Source organism: Ixodes scapularis, unplaced genomic scaffold, assembly GCF_016920785.2.
Source record: "Ixodes scapularis isolate PalLabHiFi unplaced genomic scaffold, ASM1692078v2 PGA_scaffold12__126_contigs__length_90152505, whole genome shotgun sequence".
Taxonomy (NCBI): Eukaryota; Metazoa; Arthropoda; class Arachnida; order Ixodida; family Ixodidae; genus Ixodes; species Ixodes scapularis.
The window spans coordinates 3,960,408-3,985,517 of NW_024609838.1; the positions used below are offsets into that span (position 1 = coordinate 3,960,408).

At 46.3% G+C, this 25,110-nt stretch overlaps 1 protein-coding gene and 1 non-coding gene across 2 annotated transcripts in view; both read right to left on the bottom strand.

Moving 5' to 3' along the window:
• Positions 1 to 25,110, bottom strand: part of LOC8024511 (homeobox protein onecut-like) — a 146,582-nt gene that overhangs the window by 51,021 nt on the left and 70,451 nt on the right. The window lies entirely within an intron of this gene.
• Positions 10,311 to 10,392, bottom strand: Trnaf-aaa. The gene has a single exon. It is a non-coding gene; the product is annotated as a tRNA-Ser (tRNA).

The window sequence follows — 25,110 nt, forward strand, 5'->3', positions numbered from 1 at the left end:
AAACAAAACGAAGTACAGCAATCGTGAGTACACACCAGCAATTTCCCTGTGCGTGTACAACTCACTTCTAGCGTTGTTAACAAATAACACGATTTCGGCGCTTTGTTCTCACATGTGCTGGAATTAATCAGACTAATGAACGGCACTACTCACCGCTAGAGTGTTTATTATTCATATCGCAGCTGGCGTCAACTCTTTCGTCATACCGCTTTTTTCTTCTGTGCTCTCTTCTCCATTACCTTTTATGTAATGTGTTCTTTTTTAATAATTCCTTTCTCACTCGCTCTTTCTCTCTAATGTTGGCTTCTAAAAGCAACTCCACGTACGCTTAATTTGCCTGACGGATCGCACTGACTCAATAAAAGGAGTAGAACAGTTAACGAACGAAATGGCAATTAAATGAGCATACTGAGCTAAGTCTAAGAAGATGCATACGGCTAAACAATTTAAATTGGACGGCGGCTTGAGCCACCTAGTCTTCGTTGTTCAACGCCACCAGAGACACCTACACAGCAGTGTTTGCCATTCACAGTGCATTGTTTGCACGGAGCTTTATACAAGACCTTAGCATCCTCCATACTGAAAAAAGCTTGGCAGATCGTCACGTGACGCGTCCGCCGAAAGTGAAAAGGTAGAGCGGCAGCCAAGAGGCATGTAACGGGCACCCCGCTGCGGCGAGACGCCGAAGCGCACTTCTCCAGAGCGATGGAAATGTCCGCTCGTGCTTTCCGCGTTCCTAGGTCTACCGCTTCTTTTCTCGTGGAGTTTGAAAACCATGTTTCGGGTCCTCGCCGCTGCAAAAGCTGTGCGCTGAATACCAGGCTCCCCGAGAAATGCTCTGTGCTACCAAATCGTCGCGCTCCGAATCTGCGACCGGGCACTCTATGCCTCCGTCGTCGAACTGCCAGGCTTTGTGAGTATAGAAGAGGATATGCTTTAGTTCACAGGAGGCAGGCAGTGGTGCCTGAGACGGTTCGTGCCTTCTCGCGCTCTGCGCACGCAGGGCTCCAGTGAGGTTGTCTCAAGTACAGAAAGACTCGTCATTTACGAGAGCGGCAGGTTTACGAAGGGTGTGCAAAATTAATAGGCGATTGTTGAGAGAGGCGGAAATGAAACCCTTCGGGTTGTACAAATATTCTCCGTAATATCACCCGGTAGCAAGGACTCAAATTATCGCAATCAACTAGTCTGAGAGTTCGTTGCGGTTCTTATTGAGCGAAGAAGAACGAGGATCATAAATGAAAAACGCAGTCTTCCTTTTTTTAAGTATTGGTGTTCTTTGCGGCGACGACTGGCATAAAAATGCAGCTTTCCGCAAAAAAAAAAAAGAAAAAAAGAAGAAAAAGATGGTAGCATATAGAAGCAAAATTTTCTCAAAGAAGATTACACACATATAAAGTTCAGAATCTCCTTCACGCTTGTTGGTTGCCGTTACCTGTCAAAAAACGACAGATCAAGAAACTCAAGTTTATCACGTCCTAAAACTACTCTTTCTTGTGGTGAAAAAAAAATATACTTGGAGTTGAAGCATTCAGACACAAGCTACTGAAATAACGTAACCAAATAGCGATACTCCCCAGTTACTCAAAACGTAACTAAGTGCGCTACTTGTTACTGCGATTCAATACAATCGCGTTGCCTCAGCTTGAAAATAACGCGTCATTTTCTCGTTACACTGAACCTGTCGTTTTTTTATTTTTTTTTTATGAAGCGATAGCCTCTTCCAGCATTTGTTGTCATTACTAATCCTTCGCTGCTCTAACGCGTTCACCAGGGATAGCTGCGGTTAGACTGACGTACACTTTGTGTACAATCTGTTTGTACGGTCTATGTAGCGTTTTCTTGTCGCGTACATGGCAGGCACAAGCTGGTGTGACAGCTATGTTGGGTGCCTGAGTTGTACACTTTCTCGTCCAAGAGTAACTAAAGACCTTTGCTCGTTGCTTCGTCAAAAAGTAACGAAAATGCGTTACTCGTCGTTTCTCTTGAAAAGTAACTGGGTCATTACTTTGTTACGGAAAAAGTAACTAGGTACAGGTAACGCGTTAGTTTTTACGCGTTACGTTCAAACTTGATAGGGACTTCAAGGTATCGGCATGTTTCAGTATGTTGTGACCATTACCGAACACTTGCAAGCGTTGTACAACAAAAAAAAACAAGGCAACTATGTCTTAGGTTGCAAGCTCCCCACGCAAATCAGAGATTTTTCGACACAAACTAAAAAACGAAAAGGGGAAAAAAAAGAAGAACAAAGACGCCAACTTATCAAACAAAGTACCGAAACGCAAGATTACAATCGCATCATCCCAAAGGCTGAGACGGCCAGTGAGAAGAAGGGATCGAGAAAACGGCTTGTTTCGACGTAGCGTCGGGGTTCGCGTTTACACGGGCATTTCATCTGCATACACGTTTACGCGGCTGCCTTGCGGCCATGTAGATCATCATCCGCGACGTTTAAAAACAAACTACAAAAACAAGTGAACACCAAAAAACAAAAAAAAAAGAAGCTGACACCAGGGGGCAGGGACTTTTCTTACGTCAACGCATTGAAACGAGCTCGACGTGTACCCACGTATACACGTTTTGACGCGCGTCAAAATCCCGACATTTTATCTATTTTTATCTACGTCGTGTACTATATTTTTTTACGTACAAGTTTGCTTTTTTACGCCGCGGCATAAGAAAAAAAAAAGGGGGAAACGACTGCCTCTTTAAAAAATTAAATTCCTGTCTTCCCCTCCATGAGAAGGAGAGCCGAAAGTAAATGCAGAACCCAGCTCTCGTATGCGTTCGTTGAAATCAGAAAATAAATAAACGAGTAGAGGTACATTGAAGAAAAGCGGAAAGGGAGGGAGGCCATGTAGAAAAATGGCAAACGCGTCCTTTGTGTGAGATCGACGCCTTTACCGCCTCCCCCCCGCCACGCAGCGACGGAACCCTTTGACGCTTCAGCGACGTAGATTAGCAGACGAGACCGCTTTCTCGCGCCCGGTCTCGCGTTTTCTCGTGCTTCCCCGTTTTTTCCCCCCCCTGTCTTCGTTGTGGTGCTTTCCCTCACAGCTTCGCCCGCCTGTTTGCTTCGACTCGACGAATGGTACAACGCTGTCCCTAAGTGAAAACAAAAACAAAAAGAAAAAAGGAGCGTTGGAGAAGGAAACAGATAAGGAGTTGGCGTTTTCTGCCGACAGATGGCACGGCGACTCATTTGTCTCTCGCGGAAACCCTCTTTCCCCTCCGTTCCTCTTAGTTTGCAGCTCCCTGTACTCGCATATCTTTTTCGTTTCCGGCCGTCCCACGTCTTTGTTGTGCTGCATCTTCCGTTTCGAGTTTGTTTTGTTCGTGTTCTTTTTTTTTATTTGATTTCTCAATACGTTTTCTGTGTGAATGAAAGGATAGAGGGTCCTATACGCTAAATAAGTAGACAAATAAATAAATAGGAACACGCGGGGATTTCCCCTCTTGGAGTTGCCGGCTGGAGCTGATGGGTCGGAGACTCTGACGAGCGGACGAAGAGTGCAGCAGCATTTCTGTGCCTTATACTCGTATATTGTTTTCTTGTTTGTTTTTTTGCCGGGGGCAGACTGGGTTGCTTGCGTGCATCGTGGACGGCACGCGCTCTGAGAACGCAGCTCCGTAGATTGCTGACACTTGAGTGCGGGGAGTCGCTTTCTTCTGACGGAACAAGATAGTGAAAACACGTGTCGGGAACAGAGTTACCAGCTGAGATTGGGGATTTTGTACTCGAGGACGGATAACCGCGTGAATTTGTTGGAATCGCGTGCGACGTCGGGCGCAGTCGGGCGCGAAGATAACTCTGTGAACATTTACCATGATTCTGATTTCATAATTTTTTATCTGTGTTTGTCTTTTCCTGTACATCGACGGCCTTCACGAAGCGTTCTTTGTATTCTTTTTCACCCAAAATAAACGATAACTGGACGCAAGCTGCTTGGAACAATAAATATCATTGAATTACGTTTTAAATAATATGAAAACTACATTTATTTCAGCGTATATCACGCTACCGGTTTTACAACGTTCAACAGAGGTTGCAATTATTATTTTTAAGTCGTCAATTATAAACGTTACCTCATATAATAATATTGCTCAGAAGATTGCAGAATCACTGGCAAAAACAATGTGTAACCAATTGCCCAACGTCAATAAAATTCAGCCACGCCTTGTCGTTTACAAGCACGTAACGACTGTAGGCGTTCAGAGGCTGTGCGACGTGTCAATACAAACAAACTTGCCGATGTATTTCTATAGACGTACGCAGCACACATCAATTAACTTTGCCGCCGGTAATGCCCCTTACCGCTTGTCATTTTGGTGTTCAGCCATTAAAACTGACAACCACGAACCCACACAAAGCCTCCGTTGGTCACACAAAACAACCGGTGTCGTCATGATAGCGATCCAGTAAAACAACCTGAACCAAAGCAAAAAGAAAAAAGAAAAAAAAAAGGCGGCGTACAGTTATGGTTGTGTATCATAAACATCTGCCCTGAAAGGGTCCATAAACAACCATAAACAAGACCTATATATCCAACCCCGGACTATGTTCGACAAAAACAAAAATTCTGTGCTTGTAAACGTTGCCAAGAAAAAAAATAAGAGGGACTTCTCCCCATCTTTGTCGTCTACAGTAGAGCGTCGTCTGCTTTCGCGGCAGAAAGCAGACAACGCCAACGGTCGTCGTCTGCTACCGCGCGCGGTGCGAAAAACCGCGGGGGCAGCAGCCGTCCGCGATACAGACTAGAATGCATCCCGATTCCAGAGTGTTTCCGACTGCTCTGTCCGAGTCACGTTGTATACGGGACGCGTATTTTGCAACACGAGACTGCGAGTGGGTGACGGAAACAGTCGACCGCCTGCAAGCGTTCCCGCACCTCAGCCTCCTGTCTTTCTCACCACGTGACGGCGCGACACGTGCGTATACTTGCGGAAGATCTGTCCGAAAGGCGTCCGCCATTCAATTGCAAACGCTCCCGATGGCTCGAGTTGCCCCCTCTCTTAAAATCCCGTCTTCTCGATACAAAACGCGACATCCTTGCGCAGGGCAGCGGCCTGCGGACCGTGTTCCCGAGCTGCTCCCCATCAAAGCCCCATCCATCACATCAACTTTTATTAAGGATCCCAAGACTGCGTGGCGCGCGCAACCTGCCGCTGACTCCGGCTGTGACGCGAGCGTGAACTCCGGGATCCCCCCTCTCCCGGACAAGGGAGGGGGTTCCCCAGTTCCCCAAATCCGCTTCATCACATGGCTAGCTTCGAGACGGGGTCGGCTTCCTTCCTTCAAATTGGGGAGTCGGGGTTAGGGAGGGAAGAGCGACGCCAGACGGAAGCGCCCGAGTTCGGGTCTAGGGGTGGAGGGTTGTTTCCTCGAGAGGAGTCTCCGAACACTCGGAAGCGACGCAGGAGAGACTGCCAGATTTTGCCAGTGCGCATTCCTGTTGTTTACAGAGGAGAGACAACCCGGAGGAGTTTAGCTCACAGAGGAGAGGCGAACAGGTGTGAGCGCAATTAGCGAAGATACTAAGGAAGGACACGCATCACGACGCATCTCTCAGCTTAATCACTAACGCGAACACATTGTCAATACGTGTGTTAGGTAAAGAAGACATTGAAGCTACTACTGCGAACGCGTGGTTGTCTTATATTTGATGTTAAACGTTGAGTAGAGCGATACCAAAGGGAGAGGTGCACGGCGTTGCAGAAGGCTTCGTTTTTGAGCGAGTAATCGCGCAAAGAACGCTCTTTTTGAAGCCTCGCACTCGTGCCAGCACCCGGGCATCCTTAACCGCGGTAGACTCAGCTTTAACTGCTGTTACGCGGTATCACAGTTACCGCACTACACTCTCGGACATCTATTTCAGAAGAAGTGAAGAGCGTGCGTGATCTGCTTTGATGGGTGCTCAAGATGCTCAAGCGCACGTTCGCCCAGAGCTTTGACTGCATAAACACGCAGACGTTGTCCGCGAGTATTGCGCGCTAACTGTGCCCTGGTGTAACTGCAGTTAAGTGTGCCTGTGTAACGAGGATATTACATGACTGTCCTGAAAACTTGAAACTGAGTATGCATGTGGCGTTTGCATTTCTTAATAATTGTCTCAGACTCGTTTCAATTTTTTTGTCAAAGATATACAAAATAATTTAAGTTCTATACGTTAAATAGTGTGTTTTTTATTATTATTATAAGACATCGTAAATGCACTGCGAAATTTAAAAAAAGATAACACATTCACATTAAAGTAAAAACAAACAAAAAATTGAAAAATAGACACAGTATGAAAGGAAACGGGACGCATAATACTCGACAAAAGCTACGAGGAACGCCGTATCGGTCGTGAGATCTATAGAATCAATTCCCGATTTGTCCGATTTTTGATCTCCCTCGGTTACGAAAGTCAGAAACGCATACACAAAACCATCCACATCGTATTCAGAAAAAAAAAAAAAAGACTCCCACACACACACGCACAACAGTAAAAATCACAACTCGAAGACTCACTGTGAGCAACCATGGTTCACCCCAACCCTCCTCTCCTCCCCTCTTCTTCTCTTACTTCTTTTTTTCTTCTTCTGAAGAGTGGTTTGTCGGAGAAAGAAATTGGGTCCCCAGGCTAGACCCAACGCGGGACTGTCTCCCAGATCGCCGGAGGCCCCAAGTAGAGACGACTCCGACAACCCTGGTCTTCCCCCGCCAGCTCTTCAAGTAAACAAGCCGGCTAGACTCGAGCCGCCGCATCGTATCGTCTTCAAACGCGGGGCCGTGCATTGCTCAAGAACTTCTCCCCGGCGCACACATTCGCAACGCCGCGACATTGTTTTCTTTATTGACTTTCGCGGGGCGCTTGCGTGTTTCGCGTGCTTATAGAGCAACGTTTTGTTGGTATACGCTGGTGGCGAGGCGAACGCGCCTTCGCGGTATATAGTCCACCTAATGATGGCGTCCTTGTTAGATGGAAGAACGCGTTCCTATACCCGCAGTAGAGTGGCACCGTCTGCAAACTTGCGAGCTTGGGGAGCACTTGACGCGGCTATGTGAGTGACGCTTGCCTGCCCGCTTCAGTACCCGAGGAATAACAAAAAAATAATAAAAATAACGATAGACTCTATTCTTCTTAATCTTCTTCGTTTTTGTACACGTAGCAAAGAAATATACCTTCGATTGATTTTATTTTTATTTTCAGCTATTTCGCTTCTGGTAGGCAGACTTATGCTTTAGTCTAGCGTAAGATATGTACGAAGTTCGATGGGTTTGCGAGTGTTAGAACGCATCGCAGCTCAGAGCGCATGGAGCGAAAGCTCGCGCTGCAGAACCCAGGCACGGTGGGCTAGAAGGGGTCAATGTGTCGTCCGCAAAAGTAAAAAAAGAAAGTACCTTTTTTTCTTGGCTTATGCGTGCTAAGCCAAGGCTTATAGACCAGAAAATGTCCGAACTGATTTCGACTAGTGAGCGTGCATTGTCTGAAAATACACACCGAGACTGGCAAGATAAATAAAGCAGCTTCAACGTATGTCTTTATTTAATATCAATCCCACTCGGATAAATTCCTTTTCTCTGACAGATCAGACAGGTCGCAAATTATTCTTATACTTTTTTTTTTCCTCTGCATCATTTCTTTTCCTTCAGAAAAAAAGTGCAATCGCGAAACGCAGTAGAATGTTTTCTTGGAATAAGATGAGGCCGTTCCGCCAACAGAGAGGCGTTGCTCGGCGTCCCAAAAACAAGGAGTGTTTCTCTTTGCATGTGTTGTAACCCACGTTTTACCCCGGCGCAAATCACCAGCGCTCCGTCTTTTTTCTTCGCGGTATTCGACATCGCTGCGAGTCCCTTGTCTCTTCGGCACGGCTAGCAGCAACACACTATATGGCGTCGCTTCACACACAACCCAAAACAAGAAGAAATAGTCAGGCCAACAAGCACCGAGTCAGCCTCGCTAAACGCTGTCGGACCTGCCTCCTGGCCCCGCTGCGATTACCAGAGCCACCCGTTCGGCGGAATCGGGACACACGGCACCCTGCCCCAATGAAGAAGCCGACGACGAGATCGCCACTACTCCTAGCACACCCTAACCCAGGCATCCTGTGTTCAATACCCGTTCCTGCCCGTTTCGATCAGTATGATCATTGAACCAGCGCGCATTCGTGTATCACGAATGCGGGAAGCGCGTTAAGAAAGCTATAGCCTCTATGCTAGCGATGGTACCGGACTCGCTAAGTTTCTCATGAAACAAAGAAGACACCAGAGGCTTAGGCTCACTCAGGCCGACAAACTTCCGGCTGTCTAAACATACGCGCAACACAATCATTAGAGCGTTTCTCGTTCATTTGTCCGTAACTCCGTAAAACACAACAAAAGAAAATGGTGTCGGCCGTAGTGCAGCCCGACTGCTCACTTTGGGTCTACAATCACGGCCATTAGGTATCCCATGTCACTACGACGAGACGCCGGCACATGAAATGCTAAATTTAGCGGGAAACCTACGTCACGTGAGTTACACACCGATCCAGTTACCCGCTAAATTTAGCGGGAAAATTCACGGCTTGAACCCTGACACTAATGCAGTTGCCCCGCTAAATTTAGCGGAAGAAATCGACGTCGCGTGACTTGACGTGCCGTGACCCATACAACCATTCTGTTTCCCCGCTAAATTTATCGGGACAATATACGTCACGTTACACACCCCTTCCCTTACCAATTTTTTCTGTTTTTATTTTATAACAGTGAGTTTTAGCGAGTCGTTTTTAGAGCACACGGTTCCGAAATCATGAACGGTGCAGGTAGTCCGTTCCGTGCAACCACACGTGAAATTTAACGTATTTTAGCGAATCGTAAAACTTAGGTGCCTCAATCGCGTCTTCGACTGGTGTGTTTAGCGCCCTATCCCGCCCATACATCAAAAGTGGTCCCAATGTGGCAACAAATGACGCGAGTGTCATGCTGTTGCCTGTCGCGATCCTGGCGGTTGGCCGTAGAAATGCTGACGAAAAGCAGGAGCGAACGCGAGTGTCGCTGTCGTCACGGCGTCGCTTTAGGCGTCCCAACTTCCGGCTGCTCTAGCTTCCGTGAACTGTCACACTGGAAAGCGACCTGCAGCAGAAGAGGCGTCTGCCACTTATACCATAACTGTTGAGACGCCGCCAGGGTCGCGACCGGCGACAGCATGACACTTCTATGACGTCATCAGGCGGAAATCGAGGGACCACTTTTTTGGCCGCGGTAAACACACCAGTCGGAGACGCGTTCCAGGCACCATAGTAAAACTGGCGCAACCTCATAAAGGATGATGATGATTGCGTTGGTCCGGCAGCGCCATCCTCTAGTAAACATGTGAAACATTCTGCAGCGTACAAATCCGCGGCGGCTCGTGTTTCCGGCGTACGACTGATGTAATCAAGACGGCCGACCTAACATTTACCGGTCGGAATTTCAAGACCCGCGAAGCTAGATGGAGTAAAAAGTGTCTGAACGAACGCAAAGGTAGGTGGTGTGCGTCTCCATCATCTTGAACTCGAAGGATCGCTTAAGTTGTGTTCCGTCAAACCAAATAATTTCGTCTGCTCGCGGTCGCCAAGGCAGCTAGTCAGCCCGCGCAAAAATTTACTAGCATGCGTTGTTTACATCATTCAGTATCGCTTACCGCTGTGAGCAGTCCTTGAAATGATTGGGTTCAACCTCTCAAATGAAGCGGACTAACAGGATTAGCAATTGACTCACGCTGTCCTAAGCCTAACGCTCGGCTGCATCGTTGGCTGGGTCGGTCGCCAAACTGACCGCCATATTTCTTTTTACCCGAGTCGTGAACGGTGCTGGCTGCGTTCGGTGACGACTCCAGCGGCCGGAATGGGAGAAACGAACAAAAAAAAAGCCTTCCGAAACCCCCAACGATTCTCGCGCGTATGCACAGATATGTAGGCGATGCGTTCGAGCACGAACCGTTTGTATGGGAACGACTCGCTAAAACCCCCTGACAATAGGCGACGTTTCACCGATGTCTCTGCGCACAAAACGTATTGTTACCGGGTGTCGTCATTGGAAGTACCGGAATTACCCACTAAAACTCTCAATTGTTCGTGTTCATAAAATACCTGCATAACCGCCAGAGAAGGCGGTTTAGATCGTATTCGAAAGTCGAGTAAAATGCGTTGTATCCAGCTCTTGAGAGCGGCATAATAAGAGTTGTAACGGGACCCCGCAATGATTTTAGAGCCGAAGCTTCTTAGGGTCTAGCCTTGTCCGTACGTCCGCCCGTTTGCCCGGCCGGCGTCCATGCTCACATAAAAAGAAAAAAAAATGTTTGCGCAGTCGACAGGATTCGAACCTGTGCGGGGAGACCCCAATGGATTTCGAGTCCATCGCCTTAACCACTCGGCCACGACTGCGGGACGAGTAGGGGGCTCTGAGATGTGGTAGTAACTCAAGAGCTGGGGATGTCATGGATGAAACGTTGAATGTAGCCGCTCAACGTCTGTACGGGAGAAGGCGCTGCGGTCAAATGCGTATATAATCGCGTTAAACTTTGCATGCATTGGCTCAACGTTTATAGACGAGAGGGCCCTGCGGTCAAATGCTCAACTGCGTATATAACCACGATCCATACCACACATTCTCTTTCTGACATGGACCGTTGGTGGAGATGCGTTCCCACGGCTTCTAGCAGATCCAAGCTGATCCGCTAGAAGAACCACTGGCTCTGCATTTCACCGACCATAAAGCAGCAATAATAAAGTCGAAACGTGACCCGGAACTCAGCACTACCTATGAGCAATAAAAAAAAAAAAATCAGCACCATCAGCACTACCTATGAACAATAAAGTCAGTATCATCACCACCCACCAGAGCTTCGCCTCAATCAACATCATTCACCACGTGGAGATGCGGTCATTTTTTTTTACAACATCTTCGTCCTTAGCTTTCCTCTTCAACTCAAAAGCGAAATGAAAAATCACGTGATCGTGACGTAGCATTTCACCGGAATGCGACAATTCAAGGTTCCCACCGTGATTTTTTTTTTTTAATAACCTTAACGAAACTTGTCATTCCAAAGTGACAATAAGTGCTGTAAAGTGGCACATCGGCCACAAACGCGAATCTAAAAAAAGAAAAAAAAAAAACAAAAAAACGTTCTTCGTCGACGGACAACGTCGACGGCCGCACACTGTCCGAATGACAAAAACCCTGTCTGCAGACCGTGGCTGGGCTTTTGTCTGCAGACGTACGAGAAGCGTGACTTGGGCTTTTGAATGTCATCTTTCGCCTTCCATGTGAAACGGGGGTTCGATAACGTCTGCGTAACTGTCTTTTTGTTATTATTTTCTTTTTTATTTCACGATTAATAGGAGTATATGCACGAGTGGGAGCGGCAGGGGGACCTCGCGCTGTGTCCGGTGCCACAGCTGTCAGGCCCCCGCGTCCAAGTGTGTGTGTGTGTCTTTACAGGCGCGTTCTATTTGCTTCGTTTCCCTGGATACGTGATGCCACAACAAACCGAGGCTCTCGCTCTCGTAAAGCGGCTCGCTCGCCTATGAAGGGGCTTTCTTCTCTACGGCGCCGCGTGTGTGTGTGTGTGTGTGTGTGTGTGTGTGTGTGTGTGTGTCGCGTGTTGTTCGCCTTCCGTTCGCGGAAGTAATGATAAGGTACCGCGAAGCACGGTTGACTCGGCCGGCCGCCGGCCAACTCGCTTCTGTATACCCCCCAAAACGGTACGCGACGCGGGGAGTCCGGTAATGGCTCCTCCGTTGTCAACGGCCGCGGGGATTCAAAATTAAAAAAAAAAAAAAAAACGATCCAAACTGGTTAAGGTGTAGAGTGACGAATAGCGGGAGGAGGCAGACGAATTTGTCATGCGCTATCTCCGTCTTCGCTCGAATTGTCGCGGAGCTCGCTGTGTTTGCGAGTCTGCTATAAAGGCCGACGAAAACGATCGTGCGCGGTAAAATACTACGCCGAGACCTTGAACTTTTGTTGTTTTGTATCTGATTGGTTTTTGCCGGTGATATGCAAACCCACGAAGACAACAAGCGCCGTGACTAACATAGTTTTTTTTTTAATTTATTTAAATAGATCGGATTTATTTGATCTAAATTGAATTTTGATTTAAATCGTCCTAGCTACAAAATAAACTTTTTATTACTGCGTGCATTTTGAAACATGGTAGATCGATTCATCAATCCATCGGATCGCTGATAACGATACGGAAAAATTATTTGAGAATTTAAAGTACCGTTTAATTAATTCCGTTTTTGATTGATGTAACCCGTGCCTTACTAGAACAAAAACATTAACACAAACAAACAAAAACAGCTTAATTTTTAGCTAGTTATTTTCTTCCTTTTCGCGCTTGGATTTGCTCGCTACAAGGCATTACTTTTTTCGACTTTTTTTGTTTTTATTTCACGGTTGGATTTGTTTGCAATAGCACGTTACGTAACAAACGAACGAAACAGAAGATAGAAATAAAGTTCAACAATCCGAATTCGCCCAGAAGTGCATTGCTTTTTGCCTCTGTTCAGCCTACTACAAATCTTTCTCGCTCGATGATTTTATTAAATATTATTTCAGTACAAAACACATATACATAGGAAGCATCGAATGACAGACAAACGGTAAATAAAATCTTTTTTTTTTTTGTTGTTATTTCCGGGGACAAAATTCAGATTTAAATCATCGTAGTAAAACTGGTCTGATTTAAATCGGGATTTAAATCACGGTAACTCCTACTGATTTTTATTCTCCACCCTGGCCGTGACGATGCAATTTTAGAGCGGTTTTATTGGCTACACACGATCGTAGCATCGTCTGCAGTCGGACTGAAAGTGAAACAAAGTAAAGTTGTCTTTTTGTTTCCTTTTCTTTTTTTTTTTTTTTTGTTTTGTTTTTGACAGTAGGGGTTACGTATCGGTGCGACTTGGTTTCATTGTGGAACGTAATGTGCGTAAAAACAAAAAGTAAAATAAAAATAACCACTGACTGATTTTAAAAAAAAATCACGGCATAGGTAACAATGTTTACGCTCCTTGCTGAATGATTCGAACTTCGGCTGTTGTAGCGTTCACGAGACGCGACCCCAAAAGGAGGCGTCTCCGCTAGCGTCCTCGAAACGCTACCATGTAAGGCTGACCATAGCCTCCCCCATACTCCCAAAGCCTTGCAGTTCGACGACAGAGCCACAGAGTGCCCGGTCACCGATTCGGAGCGCGAGTATCTGGTAGCACAGGGTTATCAAGGAGCCATTTTTCGGGGAACCTGGACGTCAGCGCACATCTTTTGCGGCGGCGACGTCCCGAAACACACTTGTTAGCTCGGGGGAAGTGCGTTTCGGCGTCTCGCCGCAGCGGGGCGCCAGTCACGTAGCTCTCCTTTCATCCGTTGTCTGTTGCTCCACCTTTTTCACTTCGGCGGCCGCTTCCCGTGGTTATCTGCCAGGCTTTCTCATTACATAGGAGGCTATCTTCACGCGCACTAATCGATCTTTTTTGAAAGGAGACGCAACGCTGCGCACGGTGGAGACGCGACTTAAAAAAATATCCGGTCTTGCTCGCCAGGGGCACTGTTCAAAAACTCGAGAGCTACGGGTCTGTGCTTCGTTTTCGGCTCAAATCCAGACGCAGACGACGTATACCCGCCGATGAGACTAATCAGTCAGCCCTAAAAGTGCACCGTCCCGGTGATCGTCGTATTTCTGTCGTCGCTGAACCGATCATAAACAGATAAAAAAGGTCTGAGGACTTGAGCTTTTTAAGCTGTTAGATCGGTACCATTCGCTCGTAGCATCAGTTTCCTCGGTACTTAAGATGAAACGAAGTATATGAACTCGCAACGCACTCCCTTTTTTTCGTCGTCGCCGACTTGTAGTTACTGCGAGTGTATTTTGTACCTCATGATGTTTATGGTGTCGAATGCTAAACTATTGTACGCGGAGTTAAATGTCTGTAACAAAAATAAAAGTATATTGCAAGAAGTTTTTATTTTCACGTCGGGTTTTATTCCAGTCGCTTCGAAATGTCCGCTTGACCGTGCCAGCAAAGATATTGGGGACCTTTAGCAAACCGCTGCCGCGTTCCGAGTCCCGCTCTACCGGAGCCTTCGAAGCACGCTTCTAAGCACGTGCCCTGCGCTTAAAAGCATGCTTCAAAGGCTCCGGTAGTGCGGTACTCGGAACGCGGCAGCGGTTTGCTTAAAGACCCTATTAACACGTTTATACCAAACAGAAAATAAATTTAAATAAAAACAACGTCGATGCGTTATGTACTTCCCAGCTTGATTTTCGCAATAACTCAAATCTCGGTGCCAAAGATTTAAAACTCAGCTATGATAAAAAATATTACTAAATAGTTAAAAAATAAAGCTCGATAAATTCTTTTTTTTTTTTTTTGTTAATCTACTATGAAAAGAAAAACCGCATTTCTTATGAAAAATAAACGGTTAAACTGTATTGTATTGTTTGCGGTTCGGTGTATTGTGATTCTGGTGTATTGTTTGTAGTTCGGTGATCAACCGTTGTGGTGGTGGCGACGCTCGGGGGAGGGGTACACAAGGCGTAGAGGCAATAAAGTTTTTAGCTGAGTTTGAGACGTTGTCTGTTCCTTTTTCTTCGTATTTCACGAGTTTCCGTATTTTTTTTTCTTTTAAACCCCAGTCTCAGGTTTTAATCATCATGCATGTCATATGGCACCAGTTTAACACGTGCCTAGGATTGAACCGTGATCATTTTACGATAACCTTTGAAAAGCTTGGGACTATACATAGACTAGCCATGTTTAAATTGCGTGGAGTGACTTAGCCCCCCATATAAATATATTTTGTCGAAAAGATTTTCCCTGCTCTTCCTCATTTCATTTCCATTATAATTACTTTTCGAACTCGTGTTTACCAAGAGGTAAGAAAAAAGAACGACATTAAAACGCTAAACCGAAAAACCTAATCCACCTCAAAGTCCCTAATTGTGTAAAAAAATATAACCAGAAGAAATCCCAAATAAGAAAATTAATAGAAAAAAAATTCAAACGACAACATTACTCAGAGGTAAAAAATAAGTCTCAGGCACCGCCGTTCCGTCATAAAGAAACATTTATTTTTAAAAAAGAATTAAGCATAATAACATACGCGCCTGAATCAGAATTATTCCCTAGAAAGCGAAAATAAAACCGTACCCGCGAAGATTAAGAGTCAAAGCCTCAAACTCGAATGCGAGCGCGCGCACAAAAACCCTAACCCTAATTCCGATCACGCACTTATACTCCCGGAAAGTGCTACGTCGAGTTCAAGCCCGGGTCGTCTCGTTTGCGAACGCTTAGATTTCGGGAAACACGCCGAAAAAGAAGAGAGCAGTATCTGGCGTAGCGTGGTCCCCACAGCTTCCCTAAAAAAAACAAAAGGAATGACCGAAATGGGAAAGGGTGAGGGTCCGTCGATGCCGATTGATTTCCGTAGCCCTCTCCCTCCCCCTCTCATCCTTTTACTTTCCCTCAACGGGAAAAAAGGGGGCGGGGCATCGGACACGGGACGGGGGCGGGGCCCGGGCTTCCCACCCTTTCCCTCTTCTTCCCTCTTTCGGGAGTCTCGCGCGTCCGAGCCACGTGGGGTTGGGGTACCCGAAGCTTCATTGCGTCCCCCGAAGTTGGGGACGCCGGGTCTATCCGAACCCCGGTCCGCGCGGGTCGGACGGGCGAGGTCCGGACCTAGGGTACGTGTAGTCCTCCATATCTGAACGAATAACTATCTATATTCAGCTTCCATTGTAGTCTCGTCATGTTGAGGGAAAGGGGGCATTTTGTTGTGGCGTGTTCAATACACGTTTCTTTAGAGCGATGTTTTTGCTACTATTTTAAACCGCGAACTTCGGTCGCGAATTTCTTTTTTTTTTAGAAATGTCTAGAATGTTGCGGAATATATGCGTAGAAACTCAATTAAAAGAAAACTTATATGTCTCATAACGTAACTTTCAATTCAGCCAAACTTGCGACAACGTAGTTTCGAGAAGAAAGAAAAATATGCGTAAAACGTAGTGTAAGAACGGTCGAATTCAACGAGAACTTTTGTTGTCGCAAAAATGGTACCGGATCTCTTTAACCGCTGGCACCCCTAAGGGACGCAGAGCGTGTCTTATTATCTTTGTGATTTGTTGTTCGGTGTTCTTATCACTTGTAGCCGCAATCTGATAGACCGCGGAGTGATATTGATATGCTCGGGAATTTCCACGCTCTGTCCTTTTAGGCTGCCAGTTATTATATGTCACTATTTAATTTCGTTATCCCATGTCAGTTAGTCGATTTTTTCACACCAACTTCCGATAATAAGGCGTTCTTTCGAACTTCCCGACGCAAGGAACATTAGAACGATCGTCCTTCGGGCCGATAAAATATATAAGAATGGCGACTTCCGGCGCACCAGGTTCGAGAGTACACGTTTCGTGACGTCGCGGTAAATAGCCGAGTTCGAAACTGCGGCGGCGCTTCGGGGTTCGAGCGTAACGCGCGACTCGTGACGTCACGGTAATAAGCGGCCAAGTCCGAAACTGCGGCGGCCTGACCCTCCCCTCCTCTTTGCGCATGCGTGGCGGAGCGTGTCGGCGACAAATGGTGACAGTGGAGGCACTAGCTCTCTAGATGGTGCGACTACGGGGGCGCGGTGCGTGGAGGCGGGCAGCCAAGCGCATGCGCAGTACGTGTGCAAAAAAGGGTTCTCTACAGGTGCTACCAGGGGGAAGAGTAGAGAGAGTTGACGTCCTTCTTACCAAACGGTAAAGAGTTAAACGGCAAATGTACATCGCTCATGTACGTACCTAGAAGGCAAAGAGAACAAGAGGGCAACCACATTAGACACAGCGAAACATTAGTAGGGTGCCATTGTTGGCGCTACTCTACAAGTTTTCTACTGGCAGCGGTCTGATGAAGCTACCACGATACCTCTGCTTGCCCTACCGACTACGGCCTGATGAAGCTTTTTGCGATGCCGGTACCTTCGACAGTGCTGAAGCGCCTGTGATACTTTCGAATGTGGTAAAGCGTCTATGATAGCGGAACTTTCGACGGTGGTAAAGCTTTCGTGGTACCGGCAGTTTGGACAGTGCTGAAGCTTCCGTGATACGGGTACTTTTGAGACTGCTGAACGTCGTGTGATGCTTTCTAATGTAGTAAAGCGTCTATGATAGTGGTACTTTCAACAGTGATAAAGCTTCTGCGACGCTGGTACTTCGACAGGGATGAAGGTTTTATGGTACCGGTACTTTTGACTGCTGAAGCGCCTGTGTTTGTTTCGAATGTGGTGAAGCTTCTATTATAACGGTACTTTCCACAGTGGTAAAGCTCTTGTGGTACCGGCACTTTTGACAGTGCTGAAGCTTCAGTCATACGGGTGCTTTTGACAGTGCTGAACTGTCTGTGATGCTTTTGATTCTGGTGATGCTTCTTTTATAGCGGTGCTTTCGACAGTGGTAAAGCTTTTCTGGTACCGGCACTTTCGACAGTGGCGAAGCTCGACAGGTGGTAGGAGAAGGAGGTACTTTTGACAGTACTGAAGCTGTGATACTTTCGAAAGTGGTAGATAGAGCTTTGATGATAGCGGTACATTCGGGAGAGATGAAGCTTTTGTAATACCGGTCCTTTTGACAATATTGAAGAATTATTTGTTGCCCCTACATTTGCTGACATGTTTCAGTGCTTCCTTTGTATCCGTTTTCAAACTAAACTTGTGGTGTAAAGGACTACATGGCTGGAAGTTAGCCTGACGTTAAAGTGGCGTCGGGTTCATTTGGGCAAGCGCAGAACGGCTGCTAACTTGGCAGTCGCAAACGGGCACATGTAAAAGTTGCTACACAAGTGCACGCCGGTAAAATATCCATCCATGCTGGAAACATCAAAATTGGAATGCGATAAATGTTTTCTCGATTGTAAAAAACATTAAAATAAAAAGCCGGAAAGGGAGAAGAATTCAAGATTCTTAGGCTATGCAGCGCCGGCGTTTTTAGCCCTCGTTCTGATATATTTTGCGCGGCCACAAAATCGAGCGCCGTTCCCACATCTATCGCGTATTTACTTTTGTAATTAGTTCACTGAACGTTGTTTTTGCCAAATAATAAAAAGAAAAATCTCAAGAAAATTAGAAGTGCTTCTTGAGATTCGGCTTCAGAGCATCAAAGCATCAGAGCGGCTTCAGAGCATCAGCAAGGAAACAGCGCTTCCCCCTGAGAAGCTGGCTACACCTCTAATGCACCCACTGCGTGGGGAAGCCAACTCAGGCATTCATAGCGTTTGGTTTTACGGTTTTGCTCCCAATTTTGTTTATTAGTTTTATCCTTATGATTATTTTATAACACTGCGCATGTGTCTACGCATAATTAAAATATGCATTTAGGCTTCACTCCAATAGACAAAAAATTGATGCAGGCCGCAAAGTTAAAAATCAGTTTCAGTCACTTGAGCAGTTCTCAGAATCGGTTCCGAATCTTAGATATCAAATGTCTTAGCGATTTTTAAGCCATTGAAACAAAAACAAACCGAACAGTTCGGAAAATCGTAGTTTATTAATTACCTGATTTCATTGTAGTGCCTTTGAAGAAACTTTAATGTTAGGATTCTTTAACTATTGTATGTTTCCTTTCCCGCTGATTTGGTTGCACACACGGCGATACAGGCTAAGAAAAATTGGCCAATCAAATTAACGAGATACATTCAACGAATGCGAAAAGAAGAAGGCGGTATTGCGCGGTGAATTGAAGTTAGAAGGTAAATCCCAAATATTACGGGGAAGACAAAATTTTACTTTCTGATTTCTTCTCCATCGCGCAAGTTGTGTAAAGTGTTACCCGAAGCCAGAGTTTCCGAAATGCACAGCCATTGCCACGCTTGACCAGCGCTCATATACCGACATATTGGTCCCACGGTTGGGCAAGCAGAATGGGTTTAACGTCCAATGGAGGCTTCCGCCACATACATTCTGGTCCCCTCTCAGCAAATCATATCACCGTTCACACGTTATCGGATGTCGGATGTCGCGATCCTGACGGTTGGTCGTAGAAATGCTGGCGAAAAACACGAGCAAACGCGAGTGTCGCTGTCGTCGCGGCGTCCCAACTTCTGGCTGCCGAAACTTGCGTGGGCTGCCACACTGGGGAGCAACCCGCGGCAGAACAGTCGTCCACCACATCCGTCCCCGATGTTGGGACGCCGCCAGGATCGCGACCGGCGCTACAGCATGACACGTCTATGACGTCACCAGGCGGAAATCGAAAGACCACAGTCAGAGACGCGTTCCAAGCACCAAAGTTCAAGTACGAGAAACGTTGTTAAAACACAAACAATCAGCACAAAAAACGAAATTGAGGGGAACAAAGCAGAAAGGTGCCCGTCTGCTTCATGGCGATGCCCCGGCTCACTCGGCGCAGGCAACGTTGTCATACGCACCCTTTTTAGGTTACGAAATTTCACCTCATCCCCGATATCCCCCCGACCTCGCACCTAGTGTATTCTTTCTCTTCCCTCTCATGAAGACTCTACTGCGCGGAAAGCATTTCGAGGAAGACGATCAAGAGATTGCTCAAGTGGAGCGATTCCTGAACAATCCTCACGATGAGTTCCATAACAATCGTCTCCGACAGGTTGTTCCTCGCTGGCAGAAGTGCGTGACTCTGGGTGACAAACACATAAAAAGAAAAAAAGGTAAACGCCTACAAGAGTTTTATTGCTGAATCTCCATTCCTTCGCGACGATAATAGGTGCTTCGTGAATGTCCCTCGTATCATATTATCTTCATTATACTTAGCTAAACGCCTCCGAGAAACACGTAGAACAGTTGCTAAGTCCCGCAGCCACATCCTTTAAGTGAAGCATCACTTAGAAGAAAAAAAACCAAACTCCTCCTCGTTTATTTTTATTTCTTTTCCACTTTCAAGTTCTTACCAGCTTAGACTACTTTCACGCGTTGCGTAAAGCCAGTCAACTGCTAGCACAATCATGCAAAAGAAAGCCCACAGACGCTGTCTCAGAGGCTCGTCTTCCTTGTGCAAAAGTCTTGTCCCCCTGGTCATACAAAAACACTTCCCGAAGACATGTCGGAGCATGCACGTGCACGAAGTAAACACGATCCGAACGTGGTCGAGGCGAATACGCGGGGAATTTTGTCAGCGCGTCTGCCTCGAAAAACACCGCGTATCTCTTTTGTACGACGTATACGACCATTGGGGACTCGGCTTGAAAGAAGGTAACGCAGAAGAGATGACGCTCAACAAGCGGCGACGCCGCTTTCATCCTAACTCGACCGTGTGTCAGCGTTCCGGAAATAGGCGCGCAAAACAGCGGACGCTACACGCGCGCGCTAGCATTCCCAGATAGGTCGGAGTGAGTCTCCTTCAAACAAAACGTTTGAACAGGGGCGCCTTGCCGAGCATTGACGAAGAAAAGCCGCATGACAAATGGGCGCCGTCAACGTCAGCGCGAGCTCCTTTTTTTTTTTTTTTTCCTGCTTAGCCGACGACGTTTCGGAACACAGGGCTTACATACGAGCGAACGCGGAGGCAAGCGCCTCACTCGTAACAAAATAGCGCGCCGACAGCCGGGCTCGCTGAAATAAATGGAGTGCTGATGAAGAAGTGGAAAAGGAGTGCGTAGAAGAAAAAACAAAAAAAGTAAAATAATATAAAAACGTCTTTACAAAAAAGAAAAGCGTAAGGGTAGCGGGGGGACTACCGTTGCCGTCGTTGCCAACGATGCTTCTACACTTAGTGGCTCAGCTCATACTCACTCCCCAACTCAGAAATACGCGCGAGAAATATAATACAAATTTAAAAAAAAAAGGAATTGAGGAAACTGACGCAAGATTGTAACTAAGCGATTGGGGAACTTTGAGATTTCGCCCATTTGTGATTTCTTCGTTTTGGTTCGATTCATTTGGAACTCTTCGGGTATTTTTTTGCTTAGTTCGCATTCTAATTCCGTTTTCATGGGGCGCCATATTTCTCGTCCCCCTTTTTCTGTGTGTTACGGGGGAGAAGGGGGAGGAGGAAGAGGAGGAGGTTAAGAGAGGCCTACTCTATCTACGAGGAAAGGAACCAAAACAAAAAAGTGCGAGACGGGGTTCCGTTTTGAGAGCGACGACGGGTGAGCCTCCATTGTTCGCTCCGAAAAAAGGGTGTGGAGGCAGAAGCAGCGGGAAATTCGGAGATGGATAACCCTAATTGGCCCCGAGTATTCCCTATTCTCCCTAATGCGGGAGAGACCGGGCCAAAAACTGAAACGTGGGGGCCAACTAACTACCTTCCGACGTTCATCGTAGGAATGGTGTTTTACCAATGTGTCAAACGTACATGAGTAATCGCAATTAACTAAACTGTACGCTGTGAAACAAAAGTGGGCTTAAAGTTTTTAACGAAACAGGTGCTGCCATGTGAGTCGCGCGAGCATGAATGCCGCTGAGAGTGAGACGGCAACTACAATAAATTCTCGGGAATATAAGGCGACTGATTCGAAATATAGAGCATTGCCCTAAGATTGCAAAAGATTTTAGAACTATTTCTTAAATATTTTATTTTAGCAGAATACAACAAAACAAAAAAGTGTCTTCTGGACAAAACAAACATTTGGGGGTTATCTCTGGGAGAGGGTTGATTGTGTCATATTTACTGTTGTGCCTTCAAAACATTCTTGCTTGGTGAGCGAGGGGTACTTTGTCATTTTAAACAACAATGATTGCTGGAATATTTTACCGCTCCTAAATTGTTTTTATTCTACATAATAGTGACGACTCGACGAATTGAGGATACCTTGTCGGTAATGAAAACATAAATCCAACAGCAAGAGCGATTGTTTGTAACTAATTTATAAACTAAGCAGTGGGAAACCTATGATCAAGATACGCATTTTGAGCTCTAGCACTCAAGTTGGCTCTGTCGATTTTCCTGCACCGACTCGGCTATCACCAAATCAACTTCAAGCTTAGTCCCAATTCGAGGGTTCCGCCAAACACGCCCTTAGCACAGCAGGAACTTTGATTACAAAAAAAAAAAATAAAGATAAAATTTACATCCTTCAAAAGAATCGTCTATTTATTTCAACAATCGTCACTAACAAACCAAAACAAACGAACTAGAAATATATCCGTATAAAGCTTGTCGAAAACACGACCAAACTGGACATCATTAAGACTTCCCGACCTGGACATCCTCCTACCCCGTCGTGGATATGTGCACACTTCCCTCCTATACTCTCATCAAGCGACCACTCCAAACTTCGATCTACAAAGAACGAAAAAAAAAATAAACCCAGGTCCAAACCTTGCACCAGAGACGGCGATCTGTGACGTAAAAACTGCCCGAAAGCGGCAGGGAACTTTGTCGCAGCACCGAACCCCAACGCCACGACTCCGACATTGATATAGACCCCCGAGGGTTTGAACCCGATCTTCGCTGTGTTGATCTTGAGTCCGGACCTCGGACGAAACCCCCCCCCCCCTCTCTCTCCCTCTCTCTCCTTTACGGTTTGCACTAGCGAGGCTGCGGGGCACGCGGGCGGCTCCGCTAATCGGGTTACAACCCTGAGTTTTCGCCCGAGCTTCGTTCGGCTCGGCGCGTCGGCAGCTTCGGTGCCGTGGCTCTGATTCCGAACCCTTCGGGAAGAGTTCGTTAGCGCACTCTATGAAGCTTCCTTTTCAATTCTCGCGCGTCTTACAGAAGCGCCGTCGACAAGCGGTACATGTGTGTGTGTGTTTGTCTCTATATATATATACGTTAGATGGATGAGGCGACGATGACAATCGTTGCAAGCAGCGAGGAGTGAACGCGGCCATTTTGGAAGGTACGGCTAGGCGCACTTCATAAATATGGGCTCGTGCGATGCTAAAAAAAATGTAAATAAACAAGATGACAGTGGCAGACGGAACGAATTGGAGGCCGCCATTTTTAGAAATAGAGACGACAGTGATGTTAAGGTTTGAGGCATTGTGTAGTTTGTTTTGAGAGGGTCGGGGTGGTCGAATATTAACGATATATCCGTGCGTCTATATCATGCACAGTCACGATTCGTTTTAACTCAAGTACGTACTATTAACGTCGTAATATTGTTACGGATCGTACCACGTGATTCCTTTTTTTTTTACGACAGTTCGCGAAACTTTGTTTTTGGAACAGGCCTCTACACATTAGCGGGAGCACTTTTCGGGGCTCTGAGAACTCACACACCTGTGTCACGTGGCCCTGTAAAAGCGGGGGGGGGGGGGGGGGGGGGAGAGATAGAGGAGGGAGGGGGGAGCAAGGGCGGGAAATAAGAAAAAGAAGAGACTGCCTCCATTGCAACCTTTCCACCGTGCCCCCCCCCTCTTCTTCCTCCTACCTCTACGGCGCCTCCCGCACAGTCTACCGCAAGGAACGAACACGGTGCCCGCCCTGAGTGCTTCCCAAAGGAACACGGAAAGTGCGTCTTGCTCTCGTTGCACCCCTACACCCGACGCCTCGTCCCGTGTACGACTTCGGAGTCGGCGTCGCTGTTCCGCGCGAAGCCTCACTCCGTTGCTGTACACGTAAAGTTCGCACGAGTTGTGTCGCGAACTGAACTCCAACACACCTATGAAATTTGAACCTCGACTTTCGTTTTCTTTTTTTTTTCCTACCTAAAAATAAGACATATTTTGCGATGCGGTTCTTGTACGTCTGGCAACAGCGTGTACTCCGAGACGTGTTTCGAAACCGATACTATCTCCGCAAGAAAAACAAAACAAAACCTAAAACTCACACAAAATAAGTGAGCAAACGAAGCTTGATAAATGTTCTCTGACGTGTTAAAATAGAACCATACCCAAATTAATAACCCACACTGGAGGAAACAATTTTCTTAAATATTTATTAGAAGTATGCAATTCATTGGTGAAGTGACTCCTTAGGGAATGTTAGCTATTAGGATGCCTCCTCCTGAACACCTACACGTTTGCAGGACTTTGTCTTTTCCAATCCTAGGGTGACCGAATTTAGCTTCAAAAAATTACTCTGTAAACAAACTGTGCTGCAAAAAAAAAAAAAATATCGTGTCACCGTCCCCCCCCCCCCCCCCCCCCCAAAAAAAAAGAAGAAAGTTATTTTCCTCGGTAACCTAAAATCAGTAATTGTTCAGCTGTACGGACAATGACGTACAAGTTATAAAAAAGTTTAACAATGCACTGCCGATGGTTTCTTTTTTTGTTGTTGTTTTAGAGGTGAGAAAGCAATGCATACCATGAACGATCCTGTTGTTGCCAACGGTTTCAATTCAGACTAGATGAATCACTTCACGCATAGCATACTTCGCGCGTCAAGCCTACAAAAAAAAAATGACAGCGTCCTATGTTTTTTATTAGTTTCATCTTCACTTTCACAAGAAAACATTGTATCTAACCGTATTTTGCCAACATGGGGGAAATGATTAATACATGCATAAAATAATATATGTGTCGGTGTGCCCGTGTCTGTAAAATAGGTTTGAGTGCACCCGCCGGCAAAATTAGGGTGAACACCTTACCTCGTTTCTTGCCTCTTTTACGGCTCCCTAAAGGTATGTTAACTCTCAACGTCTCGAATGGCACGTAGTTTGGGGGTCTAAACTTTGCGTTGTAGCCCTCTTCTGGAACAGAGCTTGTTCCAAAACTTACAGGAGTGTCAAAAGCAAGAAGAGGGCTGTTCACCTTCATATCGCTCGCGGGTGTACACAAATGTGTTATGGTCGTAACGCTTGGACCAAGTTTCAGGGGCGTTGAAATGCGTCAAGCCACCAAAGTGGCAGCGTCTTTCTTTTTTATTTTTTCATCCCCCTCGTTACAATTCCACCTTTTTTGCCTAAATAAAAAAAAATATTTTCCTCTCTAAAGCAATCGAAATCTTTGAGAAAAAAAAAACTCAAATTATGCTGTTCCTATTATTATTTGTGTGTGTGTTAGTTTGGGTTAAGCCGGTGCCTCGGTCGACAACCACACGTCGAATGGTACCTGCACCTATGCCTCCCCTCAACCTCTCAGCCCTCGGGAAATGACGGTTGCGATTATAGAGCCTAAAGAAGCTTAGCGTTGCAGCGACTTTGAAGGGGCCGAACGAAGGAGGCGGTGTGATGAAATTTCGGAGGTCGAAACGCATGCACGCGCTAACG